This window comes from Arachis ipaensis, chromosome B10 (assembly GCF_000816755.2).
Source record: "Arachis ipaensis cultivar K30076 chromosome B10, Araip1.1, whole genome shotgun sequence".
Classification (NCBI taxonomy): Eukaryota; Viridiplantae; Streptophyta; class Magnoliopsida; order Fabales; family Fabaceae; genus Arachis; species Arachis ipaensis.
In genome coordinates this window covers 21794986-21815818 of record NC_029794.2, presented here as the reverse complement: position 1 = coordinate 21815818, position 20833 = coordinate 21794986, and the positions used below count along the sequence as shown (strand labels likewise).

The 20833-nt window shown below is 37.9% G+C and overlaps 1 long non-coding RNA gene across 1 annotated transcript; it reads left to right on the top strand.

Annotated features, from left to right (window-relative positions):
- On the top strand, positions 8844–19763 carry LOC110267412. The gene is made up of 3 exons (XR_002355024.1): positions 8844–8935; positions 12794–12797; positions 19752–19763. It is a non-coding gene; the product is annotated as an uncharacterized LOC110267412 (long non-coding RNA).

Genomic DNA, 20833 nt, shown 5'->3' with positions numbered 1-20833 from the left:
AAGAGTTTCAGAGTTATATACTCTTGGCTATAAATGCGTTGGGTGATGAATAGAAGTTAGACCAAATTTCAGTAGTTAGGGAGTTTTTCGAAGTATTTCTTAAAGATATTCTCGAATTCCCGCCTCAAAGGGAGATCGAATTTACGATAGACTTGGTGTCTGGAGCCAGTCCAGTGTCAATTGCACCTTAGAAAATGGTTCCAATAGAGCTGGCTGAACTTAAAACTCAGTTGGAAGAGCTTCTGAACAAGAGGTTCATTCGACCAAGTGTGTCTCCGTGGGGAACGCCAGTTTTATTGGTAAAGAAGAAAGATGGAGGAATGTGACTCTATGTAGATTATTGACAGTTAAACAAAGTGACGGTGAAGAATAAGTACCCAGAGGATCGATGATTTAATGGATCATTTGCAAAGAGCTGGGGTGTTCTCGAAGATTGATTTGTGGTCAGGTTATCATCAGATAAGAGTGAAGGAGGAGGATATTCTAAAAACTGTGTTTAGAACATGTTATGGTCACTATGAATATGTGGTAATGTCCTTTGGGTTGACGAATGTGCCTGCTATGTTCATGGATTACATGAACAGGGTGTTTCACCCTTTTTGGATAAATTTGTGGTGGTGTTCATAGATGACATCCTAGTTTATTCAAAGACAGTGAAAGAGCATGAGGAGCATCTGAGGATTGTTATAAAGTTTGAAGGAGCAAAAGATGTATGCGAAGTTGTCGAAGTGTGAATTCTGGAAGGAGGAAGTAAAGTTCCTAGGACATGTGGTGAGTAAAGGAGGAATAGTAATGGATCCTTCAAAAGTTGAGGCAGCGATGGAATGGGAAAGACCGATGTCAGTGACTGAGGTTAGGAGTTTCTTGGGATTAGTCGGGTATTACCGAAGATTCATCCATGGATTTTCACAAATCGCGTTGCCGATGACTAAGTTAACTAGGAAAGATACACCCTTTGTGTGGATGTCACAATGCGAAGAGAGTTTCCAAACTTTGAAAGAGAAATTAATTTCAGCGCTAGTTTTAATCCTACCTGAACCACACGAACCATTTGAGGTTTATTACAACGCCTCGTTGAAAGGCTTGGATTGTGTTTTAATGGAACACCAAAATGTGGTAGCTTATGCTTCGTGTCAACTAAGACCACATGAGGTGAACTACCCAACTCATGAATTAGAATTGGCGGTGGTTGTGTTTGCGTTAAAGATTTGGAGGCGCTACTTGTACGGAATAAAGTTTCGAATCTTTTCTGATCACAAGAGTCTCAAGTATATCTTTGATTAGAAAGAGTTTAACATGCACCAAAGAAGATGGATGGAGCTACTGAAGGATTATGACTCTGAGTTAAGTTATCACCCCGAGAAGGCTAATGTTGTTATAGCAGATGCCTTGAGCAGGAAGTCTTTGACTGTCGCTTGGATGAGGATTACAGAGAGGACTTGGTAAACAAGTTTGTGGAGCTTAAGTTGGACGTTGGAAAAGTTGACGGAAGGGCCTGTTTGAACCAACTGGACATTACTAGTACGTTCAAGATTGAGATAAAGAAAGGATAGCAAAATGAACAAGAGCTTCAGAAAATGTTTTAGCCAATTGAGAAAGGAAGGCGAGGAGAGTTCACTAAGAACGATGAAGGGTTATGAGATACAAGGGGATGATTTATGTGCCAGATGTGGGGAGTTTGAGACAAGAGTTGTTAATAGAGGCTCATAATAGAGGATTCTCTATTCATCCAAGAAGTACGAAGACGTATCATAATTTGAAGAAAATATTTTGGTAGCCTGGAATGAAGGGTGATGTAGCTTCACTTGTGTCCATGTGTCTAACATGTCAGAAGGTGAAGATAGAGCACCAGAGACCGTCGGAAATGCTACAGCCTCTTAAGATTCTTCAATGGAAGTGGAAAAAAGTGGTTATGGATTTTGTAACGGGTTTGCCGAGGACTAGGTCAGGATTTGACGTGGTTTGGGTGATCGTGGACCGTTTGACCAAGTTTGCTCTCTTTTGCCTATTTGAGTGAACTATTCATTGGAAGAATTAGCAAAATGTACATTAAGGACATAGTAAGGCTACACGGTGTGTGGTGTGGATTTTGAGAATATCCACAACTGCACCGGCAAGTGTACCGGGTCGTCCAAGTAATACCTCAAGTGAGTAAGGGTCGATCCTACGAGGATTGATGGACTGAGCAACAATGGTTGAATGATTGGCTTAGTCAGGCAAACAAGAAAGATTGTTGGTGGGTTTTCAAAAGCATTAAACAATAAAATGAGCGTAAAGAAAGCAAATATGCGTTTGGTGTGAAAACAGTGAGAAAAATTAGTTTAAGGTATCGGAGATGTTTACTTTTCCGGATTAAAGTTTCTTACCAACTATTTTAATAATGCAAGATTCATTCCATGGCAAACTGTAATTGACTAAACCCTAATGTCTTAGTAATATAGTGTCCTCTAACCTTCATCAACTGCCACCGTTGTGGTCACTTAAATTTGATTAGAGGGTTAAGTTTAAAACTAGTTTATGGCCATAAAAACCCTAATTACCCAAAGCTAAAAGGATTATATATCACATATCCCAATTAGTTCATGTAATTAGCAATTTAGAAGGAATTTACTTTCAAGTTGTTGTTCAAGCGAGATAACTCTTTCAAGAATCATAAGAACGCATATAGAAAAAGAATCATACTTTTGTTCCACCCAGATTCATAGAATAAAGTACGAAAGTAATCCTTGAAACTGAATCAATACATTAATTAAAATAGAAAAGCAATAGTCTTAATCCATAGAAGATAAACAGAGCTCCTAACCTTAACCAAAGAGGTTTAGTTGCTCATGGCTTTCAGAGAAAACGAGGGTTCTTCCAAAAGTGAAACGTGCGGAAGAGATAAGTCCCCCTCAAGGGTGGATCTTTTCCCTTTTATATCTAACATAATTTGAATTGAAACTAAAATAAAATATTCAATTCTAAATTTAAAAGATTTTGTTTGTAAATAAAAATAACTAAAATAAGATAAAAGATAACAATTAAAAGCTAAATCCCACTAAAGATGCTCCCTTAGGTGAGCTTGACCTGTATTCTGGCATTTTTTTGGCGCTTAGCACCGGCAATTGGAAGTTCTAGCGCTGGTTCTGTCCTCTTTGGGCGTTAAATGCTAGGCTTGGCGTTTAGCGCTAGAATTGGCAGTGATTCTAGAAGAAAAGTATAGACTGTTATACATCATTGAAAATCTCTGGAAGTTAGCTTTCTAACACCATTGAAACCGTGTCAATTGGACCTTTTTAGCCACATTATGTTCGTTGGAATGCAGGAAGGTCAAGGTTGACAGCATCTACTTTCTTCCTTTATTTTTGCACAAAACTCTGCCAAATTTGCCCGAATTTCACCGAAAATAATAAAAACCCCAAAATAACTCAAAGCAGAATCTAAAGAGGATTTTTGCACTAAAATATTATGAAACTAAATAAAATCTAATAAAAAAACAACTAGAGAATGAAGGGGAAAGGGTACAAGATGCTCACACATCAGTGTGCCAAAGACAATAGTGTCAGATCGAGATTCCCGTTTTACGTCAAGGTTTTGCGGAGCTTTTTAAAAAGCTATTTATTTTACTTCAAGGATCAATATCTTACTTAGTTTAGAGAAACCTTAATACTTCTCTAAGTTCCTGTACCTCAAGAACAACATTCTCAACTTCATGATCAAATATACACTGTTCAGTTCATGCATTCAAAATTAAAGATAATACTACCACATCAAAGCAATCAGGGTAACTCATAATATATAACTCAAGCCTCATGCATTTTACTACTTCTGTTCTTTCTCTTTTGATTTTTCAAGCTCAGTGAGCAATACATGAGACATCTTTCAAAATAAACATAAAATATCAAAATAAATAACTAAACTAGAAAAATAATACAGTACTACTACTAATCATGCAAAGGCTTTCAAATAGAAAATAGAAAATAGAAAATGAGATAAAATATTGAAAAACAGAAAATAAATAGAAAAGCAGATAATGAAACTCAACAACCTCAGTCATGGTGGCTGCTGCTCCCTCCTCGGGTTGTGCTCTTCCGTGAAGATGATTCACATCCCTTTGGTTCCATTGATGATAATATAAACCGAGAGCTCACTCTGCAACACCAAACTTAAAAGTTTGCTTGTCCCCAAGCAAAGAAAACTGAAAACAGAAAGGGACATGAAGAGCACATGGATGAGTAAAAATAATACAAAAGAAGATAAGCGTGATAGAAGGGAAATGAAAAATTTAAATTTAAAACTTTTTTTTGAATGACATGGCGTTTAGCGCCCCTTGGAGGGCCAAAACCTGAAGAAAACTTCCATTCTGGGCATTAAACGCCCATTCATCCATATCCCTTTTGGGAGTTAAACGCCCTCCTGGCGTTTAATGCTAGCTTCTCTGCCACCCCTTCCTGGCGCTAAACGCCAGGCTCGACGTTTAGTGCCATAACCTTCTTGCTCCAGAGCGTTCTGTTCTTCCTTCTGAGTTCTTTTGTCCTTGTTCTAAACACTATGCATGATCACAAACTAGATTAAAACTAGGAAAATTATAGAAATCAATGAAAAATAAAATGAAAATCAAACTAAAATAAAACTAAAATAAACTTAAGGATACTCATGGTTGGTCAAGCTTGGCGTTTAGCGCCAGAACCTTCTTGCTCCAAAGCGTTTTATTCTTCCTTCTGAGTCTTTTTGTCCTTGTTCTAAGCACTGTGCATGATCACAAACTAGATTAAACCTAGGAAAACTATAGAAATCAATGAAAAATAAAATGAAAATCAAACTAAAATAAAACTAAAATAAACTTAAGGATACTCATGGTTGGGTTGCCTCCCAACAAGCGCTTCTTTACCGTCATTAGCTTGACGGTTAGCTCCACTAAGGAGGGTCATAGGGGCTTAGGTCTTCACTCCTCACTGTGAACTTTTTTCCTGTGCTCTCATGGATTGGCTCAACATGCTCAGAGGACAGGATCCTGTTCACAGTATGAGGTAGGACTAGACTTCTAGTAAACACCACTTTCATCCCAGGTGAGAAGTTTTCAATAGGAATTTTCTTATCCCTCCAGCCCTTAGGTACCTTTTTCTTGGAACCTCCTTCCTCCTTGGTGGGTGGTGAATATCTAACACCAAACTTAGGTTTGATGTCAGGGAGAATTGTATTGGTTCCCACCAAGGCGGAGACTTAAGCAGTGAACTCTGCATGCAAGTACCTCCTTCTCCAAAGAGTGGTGAAGGTTTGAAAACCTTGAATACCAAATAGTCCTCATGCATCCTCAGAACCAGGTCACCTCTCTCAACATCTATCAGAGCTCTCCCAGTGTCCATAAATGGTCTTCCTAGTATTATGAAGTCATTTGCATTCTCTCGCATATCAAGTACTACAAAATCTACAGGGAGAAAAAGCTCTCCAACCTTGACTAAGACATTTTCCACTATCCCATGTGCCTGTCTCAAAGACTTGTCTGCCATCTGTAGTGCTATCCTTGTAGGCTATTCCTGTTGGATTTGTAACTTCTTCATCATAGATAAGGGCATCAGATTGATACTTGAACCAAGATCACAAAGGACTTTGTAAAAAGGTGATGTTCCCAATAGTACTTGGAATCTAAAAACACCCTGGATCCAGCATCTTCCTTGGCAGCTTACTTTGAATTATGGCACTACATTCTTTGGTCAGGACCACGGTCTCATCTCTTTTTAAAGACCTCTTCTTGGATAGCAACTCCTTCATGAATGTAAAATAGAGAGGTATTTGCTCTAAAACCTCAGCAAAAAGAATATTAATTTGTAACTTTCTGAAGACTTCTAAGAACTTTGAAAACTGTTTGTCCTTGGTCTCCTTTTGGAGCCTCTGAGGGTGTACTCAGGAGCCTTAGGTAATGCTGGATGTGTATCAAGAGTGATCAGAAAAGGGTTGTCTGGACGCCTGGGAGGGGCGTGTTCTTCCTTGTCTTTTGCTTCTTCCGGAGCCTCTTGTTCAACTAGCTCCTCACTAACCTTTGCTTCTGAACCTGCTACTTTACCACTCCTCTCTATAATTGGAAACCATATTACTTAGTGTAGTTTGCTCAGACATTCGCTGGTCTATCTGGTCCATTCGCATCTCCAAATTCCTAAAAGAGGTTCGGACTTCCTGTATAAAGCTTTTTGAGAGTTCTGCAATAATGGATGCCAAGTTAGAAGTACTCTGAGGGTGTGGAGGCTGAGAAGGGAGGTTGTTGAATTAATTTTGATTAAAACCTCCCTAAGAGTTGCTGGAATAATTTGGTTGTTGTCTCTGAGGCTGCTCTGTCCACCCAAAGTTTGGGTGATTCCTCCTTCCCTAGTTAAAGCCTTGAGAATAAGGAGCATCATCAGGACTTCTGCAAGAACTTTCCATGTAATTGACCTGCTCAGGTATATAATGATCATAGTTGTAAATTTTATTTTGAGGGGAGCTACCACTTGTATCATAAGGAACATCTAGAGGAGTACTATAAATTTTAGCAACTAAGCTCTGCATGCTACTCAATTATTGAGTGATAAGACTCATCTGTTAAGTTAGGAGTTTATTTTGAGCAAGAATTGCATCTACAGCATCCACTTGCATGACTCCTTTCTTCACTGTAGTCCTTTCAGAAGAGTATAAATACTGGTTGTTAGCAACCATCTCAATAAGCTCAATGGCCTCTTTAGGCATCCTCTTCATGTGCAAAGAACCACTTGCAGAATTGTCCAGAGATATTTTGGCCATCTCAAAAAGTCTTTCATAGAAAATATGTACCCTGATCCACTCTGAGAACATGTCAGGAGGACACTTCCTGAGCATCAGCTTGTATCTCTCCCAGGCATCATAGAGGGACTCACTTTCTCCCTGCCTAAAGGTCTGAACATCTGTCCTCAATTTAGTCAGTATCTGAGGAGGGAAGAACTTGTTCAGGAACTTGTTGACCACTTTATCCCAAGTGTTCAAGCTCTCCTTAGGTTGAATATCAAGTCATTCTCTTGCTCTATCCCTCACAGTAAATGGGAAGAGAATTAGCTTATAAACCTCAGGATCTACTTCATTGATCTTCATAGTATCACAGATCTGTAGGAAGTTAGAGATGAACAAATTAGGATCTTCTTGTGGGAGTCTATGAAACTGGGAAGTTTGTTGCACTAGAATGATTAGCTGTGGGTTGAGCTCAAAATCATTTGTTCCAATGGGAGGCACACTAATACTCCTTCCATAGAAATCAGGAGTAGGGGCTGTGTAAGAGCCCAGGGTTCTTCTAAGTTGTGCATTTTCATTTGGATCCAAAGTGAACTCTCCCTGTTTCTGCAAACACACAAACAGAAAATAAAGAAAAATGGGAGTCTCTATGTCAGAGTACATAAAACTCCCAGTGAGATATCCTATGCAAAAAGAAATAGAATAAAACAAAATAAGCAACTAAACTAAAAAATTTGAAAACACTAAGAAAAAGTGGGCCAAAATTTTCGAATAATAAAAAGATCAAGACACTAGAAATTTTGAAATTAAAAAGGAAAAACACTAAAGGACACCACACTTAAAATCAGAAATTGAGGGAAAATAACCAAAATCAAATAAAAAATTAAAGGAAAAATAAATAATCAAAACTAAGAAAAATACCTAATCTAAGCAATCAGATAACTGGTAGTTGTCAATCACAAACAATTCCCGGCAATGACGCCAAAAACTTAGTGCGGATTTTGAGAATATTCATGGTGATTGGCCTAAAGCGGGTTAAGAAATTTTATCTCAAAATAAGATTTGGCGTTGTAAGTATAGTCCCAACCCAACAATCGACCATCAATCAAAGTTTAGATTTTCAAACATAAAACACAAAGCCGAGAGTAATGAAACCTCGGGTCGTTCTCCCTAGGAATGTAATTGAAGTGTTACGCTTTCAATTGTGAAGGCAAAAAGAAGGGTTTTGAATCAAAGAACTAAAGATTAAAGGAACTTAAGAAATAAAATAACTAAGAGATGATCAAAATTGCAATTAGTGCAAGCAAAAAGGAAACAAGATCAAAACTAGTAAAAATGCTATAAATGCAATAAAAGAACCTTGACTTGGGAATAAAAGTCTAAGGAATCCTATCATCGTCATAACCACAACTATGGCAAATATGATGAGTCAATCTCACTTCGTCTACCCCTAACATCAAGGAGTAAGTCAAGCAAGCATAATTGACCTTAATCCATAAGTCCTAGCTAACTTGTCAAACTAGTTGATAAAAAGCTAGTGTCAATGGAAACAATAGTCAACTAACTATCCAAGAATTACCACTAAATGTCGGATATTATGACTCTAGTATCCTAGGAACTCAAATCCTAAGCCAAGGTGTGAAAATCTACTCAAAATCTAAAGTTGGCATTTCACAAACACTTTGTGGGCACAAAAGTAAAACATAGAAAATTGCAAAGACAAGTAAAAGCTATGACCAAGATATTCACAATATCAAAAATAAACATCCAAACAAGCATAAAGAAAGTATAAAACATTAAATTCATTAATCAAAACTTCAAGAAACCCAAAATTGCATATATAACAAAGTAACTTGAACCATAAGAACATAAAAGTAAAGACAATGTAATTAAAGAAGAAATTGAGAGTACTTACAATTAAAGAAGCAAAATCCAAAATCAAAGCTTGCTATAAAATGCTATAATGGAAATAGAAATGAAACCCTAGGAGAGCATTTTCTACTCTACCCCTACTCCTACTCCTATGGAAGCTTCCTAATACTAATTCTACCTCATACTACCTAATGAAAACCTCCTATCTTCATATGTGTTGATATTCCCTTCATATAGCACTTCAATTCAACATCTAGCCTTCCAAAATTAGGCCAAAAGCCCTTAGAAATCGCGCAGCACGTGTTTCATTAATGAAACCACGTGCAGGGTCCTGTGCGTACGCACAGATGTGTGCGTATGTACACTTTGCTATTTTGGTTCCTGTGTGTACGCACAGAGGGTTGTGCATACGCACACAGGCTAATTCCTTCTTGTGCGCACGCACACTTGTCTATGTGTGCTTTTCTTTGTTTTCTTCATATGTTCTCCCTTGTACATGCTTTCTTCCACTTTTGCCTATCAATTCTTGCCAAAATGACCTGAAATCACTCGGAAAATATATCACGGCATCGAATGGCATGAAAGTGGAATTAAAATTACTAATTTAAGCACAAAAATGCATGTTTTCACATTTAGCTCCAAATTGGGGAGATAATACAAAAGTATGCTATTTTGGTGCTTAAGTGTGAGTTTATGTGATAAAATCTATCCAAATCAAGCTAAAATATATCGAAAAATATGGACTCATCAATTCCCCCACACTTAAACAATAGCATGTCCTCATGCTAAACCAAACAAGGAGGATAATCAAAGGGGTAACCAACTTATTGAATGCAACTATCTATATGCATGCAAGTATGTATATACTATATCTATCTATCTATCTATAGTTCCTATTGATTTAGTGAAAACAAACAATCAAATTCCAAGCAAGTGTATAGACATATAGGGCTAAGTAAGGAGGTAACTCAATGCAAACAAAATCTAAAGAATTGATTTAACTCATCAAAATGAAGCAACTTGCAAGAATATATGATAAGAGGTATGGAGACATAGAATTGAGTAATTGAACCCTTACTAGGTGTGTATACACTCTAATCACTCAGTGTTTAGGGTCAATTCACTCAAGTCTCCTCCTAATCATGCTTTCAAGGATTTGCCTTTCATCTAATAATCAACAAACAAGTGATGCATGAATACAATTATCATGAGGACTTCATATGGTTGTAATGGGGCTAGGGTTAAGGTGGGATAGATATGGCTAAGTGGACTAATTCAATTGAATCATTGATTAGTTTAGGTATCCAACACAACCTATATCAATCCAATAACAGAAATTATGCAATCCTAACCTTCCCATTCTCAATTTTTTATACACATTCATGTATGCTCTTTCATTCAAATTCACATATGCATTCTTTATTCGTTTTTTTCCTTTTTCTTTGGGATAACTTTTGTCCCATCTTATTTTTTTCTCATTTCATTCATTTTTTTGTCTTTTTCTTTTTCTATGACAAATGCATATAGTTAAAGCAAATCGATACATGAATGTGCACCCATTTTTAAAATTTTTCTTTCAATGCATACCCAAAATATTTTTTTTCTTTTCTTTTCTACCAAGGTTCCTCCCAAAGATTCTCCCACACTTAAATGTAAGACACTCCTCAACCTAAGTTAATCAAGGATACAATCTAAGGTAAATTATGGTTTTACGCTTAAGGTTGTGATATGGTGACCTTAAAAACAATGAGGTAAGTAAGGCTCAAAAGGAGTTAACAATGGTAGATGCAAGGGTAAGGCTATATGGGTGAGTGAGTTTAATTCAAAGATGGCCTCAATCATGCTCAATGTATTCAAACATCAATCTTTGAAAATAAAGAATCAAGTAAAGCCAAGATTACAATTATAGAAGGAGAAAAATCACACAATGAACAAAATTAGTGGTTAAAAGGTATAACCACTCATTCAAGCTCAAATAAAACTCACAAAGTATTTTGTTCTTTCCTCTTCTATGTTCCAAAATAATTCATTCAAGCAAGTTTAAAAACAATTTTCGAAATCAATTCAATAGAATGCCCATGAAATAAAATTCTTGAAAATTTCTGTTGTTTTTCACCAAAATTATTTTCTATATGTATGTATGTTATGATGGATGCGAAGTTCAAAATTTCCTAGTTCTTTTCCTAATTTTCAACAACCAAAAACTAATATGAACAATTAGGATCAAAATTGAACTAGGTGCTATGATATTCACATCATCCAATCACAACTTCTATCTATAAAATATATACTAAGTGAAATATGCAAAAAAAATGCAATATATATAAAATATATACCAACTAAAAATGCAAAATACAATAGTATAAGCCAAGATATATATACTAGAAGAAAATGCAATGCAACAATAAAAAACACTCCAAATATCTATAAGAAACATACTAAAAAGAAAACAAAAATAAAGTGCAAAGTGTTCGAAAAAGAAATTTACGCCCTGAAAGTGGTGAATCCTCCCCCACACTTAAGCGATTGCATGGTCCTCCGTGCATAAAGACAATTCGGGGAGAATGTCTCTAAGGTTCCTCCACTTAAGCTGGTGGATGCCGGGGCTCAGGTTGCATGGAGATTTGCCAAGTCCAATACATTGTTGGCATCTCCATCCTCGGTGTCCTCCTCCTCTACCGGCTCCTCGCCTTTATGTCTCATCCTCGAAAAGAATGAATAAAAGTATAATTAGGACTCATAGGGCAAGTAGCACAAAAAGGTAAAGTAAGAAGCAATTAAGCATCTAATTGAGGAAGTTTGCATAGTGGTGTGGTATGATGAAAATGATTAGCCGTGTGTGCATTCCAATTATGCGCGCGGTTAGAATACACACAACGGCCGGTTAAAATGGCATCCAGACAATCAAAAATAAGCATGAGTTCCTCAACTAAATGACCTAAGATGCAAGCAATGAATGAGCATCAATTAAATACAAGAAAACTTAGGCAACTACAAGAGTGAACTGGATTTAGGAAATATTGGATATTGAAGGTGTGCAAGTGAAAGAGCAAAATTGATATAAAATAGTACAACAAACAATAACCAATGCAATGATGAAAAGAAAATTACTTATTCATCATTAGGAATAATCAAATAATCACATGGTTAAGGTGTTTGTTACAAAAAGTGACAAGTTTTGATAGGAATCAAGTCAAGTCAACTCAAACAAATGCAAGGCATTAAGAAGAAACAAGGACCTTGTGATGTGATTATATTGACTTAAAAACCATGATGAACAAGAAATTCAATTCAATTCACTAAATTTAATATGTACTTGTTAAAAATTGCACCAAATAAGAAATCAAATGTCACTCTTGCATATCAATTTGGTGCTAGCAACTCAAAGCAATAAACAACAAGTACATTATTGAAAATATAACCAGTCAAAGGTGCACAATTCTTGATTATAATTCCAAACAAGGATATAGTTTAACCCACATGGTCGCGACAACATATGTATGAAACAAAAAGTTCATTCAGGCATTTAAACAAACACATAGTATGCGGTGCACATATTCATCAATTTCAAGCCAAAGATTCAAGAATGAACAACCCATAAGTCAAAATTGAACACTTGCAATTCAACAACAACTAATTAAGCAAACTTAAATTACTAAAGTTAAATCAAGAAAACAGAAATTAAGCAAGCAACTAAACATAGCCAAGAAGATTAAAACAAGAAAATTAAAAAGATGAAGGATAGAAAAGAGGGGGATAGGCAACAGTGGCACTTGTGTTAGCCACTGCGAGGCTCACAGCGGTAGAGCTTCACCGGAGAAGAGAAGAAAGAGAGAAGAAAAAGAAAGAAGAAAGAAGAAAGAAGAAAGAAGAGAAAGAAAAAGGAGAAAAGAAGGGAAGAGATAGAGATAAGAGAAGGAATATGGAGAGAGATGAGTGGTGGCAGCTGGTGGCTTCGGTGGCGGCGGTGGTTGCCGGAAGAAGGCTTGGGTTGGGTTAGGGAGGTAGAAGAAGAAAGAAGGAAAGGAGAAAGGGGGTGATGAGTGGCGCAACAGGGCAACTTTCAAATTATTGCCCAGAACGCGACTCGTGCGAACGCACAAAGACATGTGCGTACGCACACTAGCAAAAATTGGGGGCGTTCATACGCACAGGACGTGCGAGCGCTGCTAGCAGAGAGGGTGTCAAGAAGTGTGCGTTCGCACAGGGCTGTGCCCACGCACAGAAGTTTTTTTTTTTAACAGGGCAAAAATGACATGTGTGCATACGCACAAGTTCTGTGCGTACGCACAAGGGTAAAAAATTTAGGGGTCCACGCGCACAGCTTGTGCGAATGCTCCCAACAGAAGGGGTTTTGAGACCTGTGTGTGGGCACAGATGTCAAAATCTGGGGAAAGTGTGCCTGGGCACAGGTCTGTGCGTGGGCACACTGCCCTGTTTCTACAAAATTTTTAATGCCTATATGGCACCAACATGACTTCCAAAATAGTTTTTTAAGCCCCAAAACATATTAAAACCCCAAAAACATATTATTCCACTAAAATTACCTAATAAACATCAAAATGCAACAAAATTAAGCCTAGAATTCTATTAAACTAAGATAACAAAAGAGACAAAATTCAATAAGTAAAAGCTAAAAGAAGAGAAAGGTTGGAAGGATATTACCATGGTGGGGTGTCTCCCGCCTAGCACTTTGGTTTAAAGTCCTCAAGTTGGACTTTTGGTTGAAGCTCACATCAAGGAGGCTTGTGCTTCCATCCATCCTTGAGTTGCCAACCATGCTTGCTCTTCCCAGATGCTCCGGGATCCCAAACGAGGTAAGCTCTCAAGCAACCTCAAGCAAACAATTAGGATCCAAAATTGTTGGTTGTAGACATGTATGCCCGGATCCCATACTTTGATTTCTCTATGATGCTCTTGTTGATTCTTGCTCTTGCACTTGGATGAATAACCTCCCAAATCACCTTTAAAGCACCCAAATAAACCTTTGAATCTTCCTAATTGAATCTTGCACCACTTATGCCTTGAACTCCTTTGGCAACCAACACCCAATCTTTCGCCATTCAGCACTCCAAGAAGCACCTTAAGTTGGCGATCTGTCTCTAAGATAGCAAATTGGTATGGGCCTATGAAGCTCATGCAAGAAATTGTTACCCATTCAAATTGCCCTTGGATTGGAGTCACTCTTGTAAACTCTTGCATATATGCCTCCACTTCTTGGGTGATCACCTCTTCCTCACCACCCTTTTCAAGCTCTTCCCTATCTCTTTCAAACCCAAGAGTGGCAGGTTCCTCAAGATCATTGAGGAGATTGACCAAGGTGGACAAAAAATCATTGATGATGCAATCCGCTTCTTGATCAAACTCCCTCAATTCTCCATTTACCTCTTCCGGTTCACTAGTTCTACCTTCCTCTACTTGTGACTCAAGCTTCAATTCCACTTCTTCAATTTGAGACTCCATGTTCCCATCCTTACTACACTCCTTAGTTGATCCTCCACATTCTTCAAGGGGGATGTCTTGAGTGGTTGAGTGTAGTGAGGCCAAGCGGTTGACCGCTTCGGCTATGGTAGCAATGAACTCCTCTTGCTTTTTTCGGAACCCTTCTTGCTCTTGGAAGAATGCTTGAAGGTCTTGTTATTCTTGGGACAAGGGTTGGAGAACTTCACAATTTGATGGAAGAGAAAGTTCAAAGGTTGGGAGAAAGGTTGTAAAGTTGAAAGGTGCATTATGTGGGTGAGGGTATTGAAGTGGTGTATAAGGGTGTGATGGCTCATATGGTTGGTAACAAGGTGTATAGACATTTTAATTCCATGGAGATGTATGGTGTGGTGCTTGAAGGTTTGGTGGTTGAGGGTTGTGCATAGGGTATCTTTCATATCTTTGGGTTTGATATTCACATAGGGGAGAGTTTGGGGGAGGATTTGGCTCGTTGTAGTATGGGGAAGATTACTCCCCCCTCCATCGATTCTTCCACTCCATGATGTAATCCAAACTTGAATTCATCATACCCTACAAAATACTCACAACCAAGCTCCAAGCAACAAGGATGATAGCTCATAGAGAAAGTAGAAAATAAAAACAAAAGACATTAATAAACAAAAGAAAAAAAACACCTAAATATTAACAAAAATAACCAAATAACCAAAAAGTAAGCTATTTACACTATGGACATATTCACAACAACCTAAGATATAACACCAATTACATCCCCGGCAACGGCGCAAAAAACTTGGTGATTGGCCTAAAGCGGGATTGGAATTTTTATCTCAAAATAAGATTTGGCGTTGTAAGTATAGTCCCAACCCAACAATCGACCATCAATCAAAGTTTAGATTTTCAAATATAAAACACAAAATCGAGAGTAATGAAACCTCGGGTCGTTCTCCCTAGGAATGCAATTGAAGTGTTACGCTTTCGGTTGTGAAGGCAAAAAAAAGGGTTTTGAATCAAAGAACTAAAGATTAAAGGAACTTAAGAAATAAAAGAACTAAGAGATGATCAAAATTACAATTAGTGCAAGCAAAAAGAAAACAAGATCAAAACTAGTGAAAATACTATAAATGCAATAAAAGAACCTTGACTTGGGAATAAGAGTCCAAGGAATCCTATCATCGTCATAACCACAACTATGACAACTATTATGAGTCAATCTCACTTCGTCTAACCCTAACATCGAGGAGTAAGTCAAGCAAGCATAATTGACCTTAATCCATAATTCCTAGCTAACTTGTCAAACTAGTTGATAAAAAGCTAGCATCAATGGAAACAAGAGTCTACTAACTACCCAAGAATTACCACTAAATGTCAGACATTATGACTCTAGTATCCTAGGAACTCAAATCCCAAGCCAAGGTGTGAAAATCTACTCAAAATCTAAAGTTGTCATTTTCACAAACACCTTGTGGGCACAAAAGTAAAACATGGAAAATTGCAAAGACAAGTAAAAGCTATGACCAAGATATTCACAATATCAAAAATAAACATCCAAACAAGCATAAAGAAAGCATAAAACATTAAATTCATCAATCAAAACTTCAAGAAACCCAAAATTGCATATATAACAAAGTAACTTGAACTATAAGAACATAAAAGTAAAGACAATGTAATTAAAGAAGAAATTGAGAATACTTACAACTAAAGAAGCAACATCCAAAATCAAAGCTTGCTATAAAATGCTACAATAGAAATGGAAATGAAACCCTAAGAGAGCATTTTCTACTCTACCCCTACTCCTACTCCTATAAAAGCTTCTTAATACAAATTCTACCTCATACTACCTAATGAAAACCTCCTATCTTCATATGTGTTGATATCTTCTTCATATAGCACTTCAATTCAGCATCTAGCCTTCTAAAATTGGGCCAAAAGCCCTCAAAAATCGCACAGCACATGTTTCATTAATGAAACCACGTGCAGGGTCCTGTGCGTATGAAGAACGAAACTCTCGCGCGATCTAGAATTTTCACAAAAATATAATCGCGTTGTAAGTATAGCTTCTAGACCGACAAGAATTCCTGTCTTACAAACGTTTTGGTTGTCACAAGTAACAAACCCCTTTAAAATTGATAACCGAGTATTTAAACCTCGGGTCATCTTCTCAAGGAATTGCAGGGAGGTGTTCTTATTATTGGTTAGGAGTCTTGTAAATTGGGGGTTTGAAAATAAAGAACCAGTATGTTAAATGATAAGAAAAATAAAATAGTAATAATAAAATAAACTCTTGGCAAGGTATTAGAATTGGAAGTCCTATCCTTATCAATTGTGATGACAATTGGATTTTAATCCCACTTTGTTAACCTCTAACTATGAAGGTAAATCAAGTGGATTAATTAGCTTAATCCTCAGGTCCTAGTCAATTCCTATGGAAAGACTAGAGTTATTGGAGCAACTCCCAATTTCAACCACTGCTTTATTTGACAGCTCAAGCGTTACCAATTACTTAACCCAAGCCAAAAGGGAGAAAATATCTAATTTAAATTAAAAGCATCAATATAAATAAAGCAAAGCAATCTTAAATTTGAAATACCTCAAATAATATCAATTAAGAAAATCATAACATGAATGTAGCATAAGCCAAATTGAAAAGATAAATAATAATTAAAAGTATATAATAAAAGTAGGAAATAAATAAGAGGAACATTGAACCTGTGATGAAGAAGAAATAATCCTAAATTCTAAAACTAAATCCTAAGAGAGAGGAGAGAGTCTCTCTCTCTCTAAAAACTACATCTAAAACTAAAATTATGAATTATGAGCTTCTCCTTGTTTAGCCTTGAGTTCTCACATGCCTCTAGGCGAAGGCTTTCTAATTCTTGCAGTTGCAATTTCCTTTCGGCTCTGGCTTTCTCAAATCCCATGTTGCATTCCTTTACTTCCCAAAAGGCTTTGTGCTCTACTTCAACTGGAAGATGACAGGCTTTTCCATAAACTAAGTGGAAAGGACTCATCCCAATGGGTGTTTTGTATGCTGTTCTGTATGCCCAGGGTGCATCTTGTAGCCTGGTGCTCCAGTCTCTTCTATGAGGTTTGACTATCTTCTGCAAGATACGCTTTATCTCTCTGTTTGACACCTCGGCTTGCCCATTAGTCTGAGGATGGTAGGCTGTTGCAACCTTATGAATTATCCCATGCTTCTTCATTAATCCTGTTAGTCTCCTGTTACAAAAATGGGTGCCTTGATCGCTCACGATTGCTCCTGGTGATCCAAAGTGACAGATAATGTGGTTTCTCACAAAGGAAACAACAGTATTAGCATCATCAATGCGGGTAGGAATTGCTTCCACCCATTTGGAAACGTAATCCACAGCTAACAATATATAAAAATAACCATTAGAATTTGGAAATGGACCCATGAAGTCAATGCCCCAAACATCGAAAATTTCACAGAAAAGCATAATTTGTTGAGGCATCTCATCCCTCTTGGATATATTACCAAATTTTTGGCATGGGAAACAAGATCTACAAAAATCAGCAGCGTCTCTAAAAAGAGTAGGCCACTAAAATCCACAGTCTAGGATTTTTCTAGTTGTTCTTTGAGGGCCAAAATGTCCTCCACTCTCAGATGAGTGGCAGGCCTCTAAGATGGACTAGAATTCTAATTGAGGCATACACTGTCTAATTACCTGGTCAGCGCCACATCTCCATAAATATGGGTCATCCCATATATAGTATTTAGACTCGCTTTTCAGCTTGTCTCTTTGATGCTTAGTAAAGTTTGGAGGAAAGGTGCGGCTAACTAGATAATTAGCTACAGGTACATACCAAGGGACTACCTCGGATACTGCTTGTAGGTTATCAAATGGGAAATTATCAGCTATAGGAGTGGAGTCATCTTTAATGTGCTCAAGGCGACTCAAGTGGTCTGCCACTAAATTCTTGTTACCACTCCTATCCTTAATTTCTAAATCAAATTCTTGTAGTAGCAGTATCCAACGTATAAGCCTTGGTTTGGATTCCTTTTTAGCTAATAAATATTTTAGAGCTGCGTGGTCTGAGTATACTACTACTTTCATACCAAGTAAATAGGCTCGGAATTTATCCAGAACAAAAACAACAGCAAGAAGTTCTTTCTCAGTAGTAGTGTAATTAGACTGAGCGGCATCTAAAGTTTTAGACGCATAAGCTATAACAAAGGGGTCCTTACCTTCACGCTGAACCAGTGCTGCTCCTACTGCATGGCTAGAAGCATTGCACATTATTTCAAATGGTTGGCTCTAGTCTGGTCCTCTCACAATTGGAGCTTGAGTCAGGGCGGTTTTCAGCTTATCGAACGCTTGTTTGCAATCCTCACTGAACTCGAACTCAATATCCTTCTGCAGTAGTCTGGATAAGGGAAGTGCTACCTTACTGAAGTCCTTAATGAATCTCCTGTAAAAACCTGCATGGCCAAGGAACGAACGGACTTCCCTCACAGAGGAGGGGTAAGGTAAACTAGAAATAACATCCACCTTTGCTGGATCTACAGAAATGCCAGTATTAGACACAACATGTCCTAGTACAATCCCTTGTTTAACCATAAAGTGACATTTTTCAAAATTCAATACAAGGTTTATACTGACACATCTATCTAATACTCTAGATAATCCATCTAAGCAAAGGCTAAAGAAATCACCGTATACACTAAAATCATCCATAAAAACCTCCATACAGTCCTCAATAAGATCAGAGAAAAGACTCATCATGCACCTTTGGAAAGTAGCTGGTGCATTGCACAAGCCAAAGGACATTCTCTTGTAAGCATAAGTCCCAAAAGAACATGTGAAAGTGGTCTTTTCCTGATCTTCAGGAGCTATATGAATCTGGAAATAACCTGTGTAACCATCTAAAAAATAATAATGTGATTTACCTGACAGGCGATCCAGTATTTGATCAATGAATGGAAGAGGATAGTGATCCTTACGAGTGGCCTGGTTGAGGCGTCTGTAGTCAATGCAGACTCTCCAGGCATTCTGAACTCTGGTTGCCATGAGCTCTCCATGCTCATTCTCCACTGTAGTGATTCCAGATTTCTTGGGCACCACTTGTACTGGGCTTACTCATTCACTGTCTGAGATGGGATAAATGATATCTGCCTCCAGTAGTCTGGTCACTTCCTTTTTGACAACCTCTAAGATAGTGGGGTTCAGTCTTCTCTGGGGTTGACGGACAGGCCTTGCTCCCTCTTCTAGAAATATCCTATGCTCACAGACTTGAGGGTTGATACCTACTATGTCTGCCAAACTCCAACCAATTGCCTTCTTGTGCCTCATCAGCACACTAAGTAACTGCTCTTCTTGTTGAGAAGTGAGTTCCCTTGCAATGATAACCGGAAACTTCTGCTCGTCTTCAAGGTAAGCATATTTGAGGTGTGGAGGTAGGGGTTTCAATTCTAGCTTCTGCTCATGGTCAGGCTCTGGATTGTCTGGAGCTGGTGACAATGGTAAAGTACTGTCATTGTCCTCTGAGAATGTCCCCACACTTGGACCTTGTCCTATGTACCTCTCTTCAAATTTCTCCTGGTGAACTTCAGTCACGGTTTCATCTATGATGTCACACTAGAGGATAGAATGATCCTCCGGAGGATGCTTCATAGCTCCATTCAGATTGAAGCTTACTACTCGGTCGTCTATTTTAAAAGAGTATGTTCCTGAAAAAGCATCTAATTTGAACTTCGAGGTCTTCAGGAATGGTCTTCCGAGTAGGATTGATGATGGCTTCTCTGAGTCATTTTGGGGCATCTCCAAGATATAAAAATCAACGGGAAATGTGAGCCCCTTAATGCCCACTAATACATCTTCAGCAACTCCAGCCACTGTAATAATGCTTTTATCTGCTAATACCAAACGAGCTGCTGACCTTTTTAAGGGAGGAAGCCTCAAAATATCATATATAGACAAAGGCATTATACTCACATATTCTCCTAAATCACACATGCAGTCAGAAAATATCACATCGTCAATAGTACAATTAACCATACATGGACCTAGGTCACTACACTTTTCAGGTAAATCTCCCATTAAAGCAGATATGGAACTACCTAAAGGAATAGTTTCTAATTCATTAATTTTGTCTTTATGTATACATAAATCTTTTAGAAACTTTGTATATTTAGGTACCTGTTGAATAACATCAAAAAGGGGAACAGTTATCTCAACCTTTTTGAATATTTCTACCATTTTGGGATTAGGTTCCAGCTGCTTCCTGGGCTTCCTTGCAAGTTGTGGAAATGGAATAGGAGTGGCGTTCTTTGCAGTGTCTGCGCCCTTTGGTTCTTCTTCCTATGATTGAGCTTCTTCTTTTTCAGCCATGTCCTGTATGTCCTCTTTCTCTTCAACATCTTCTATTTCCACTACCTCTTCAGCTGAGGCGTGTTCTGGTGGGCTTGGCTCCTCCTGATTCCTCTCCTGTAGTGTGGTTCCTGACCTTAGGGTGATGGCATTAATGCCACCCTTTGGATTGGGTAATGGTTGAGAGGGGATTCCACTGGAGCTCAAAAGCTGGTTATTGGAGTTATTCATTGATCCAATCTGTGAGACAAGAGCTTGCAAGGTAGAGTTTAGACCATTTAGTGTCGCATAAAGGTTATTTTCCATGGCCTGTTGTCTCCGATCAATAGATTATAGTAATTCATCATTAGCAGATGAAGAAGGATAAGTAATTTGAGAGGTCTGCTGTTGGGTATTCTGTGGTCCTTGGGATTGCCTCAGATGAGGTGCTCTGTAAGGTTGGTTCTGGTTCTGCTACCTGTTGTTGTTATTATTCCATC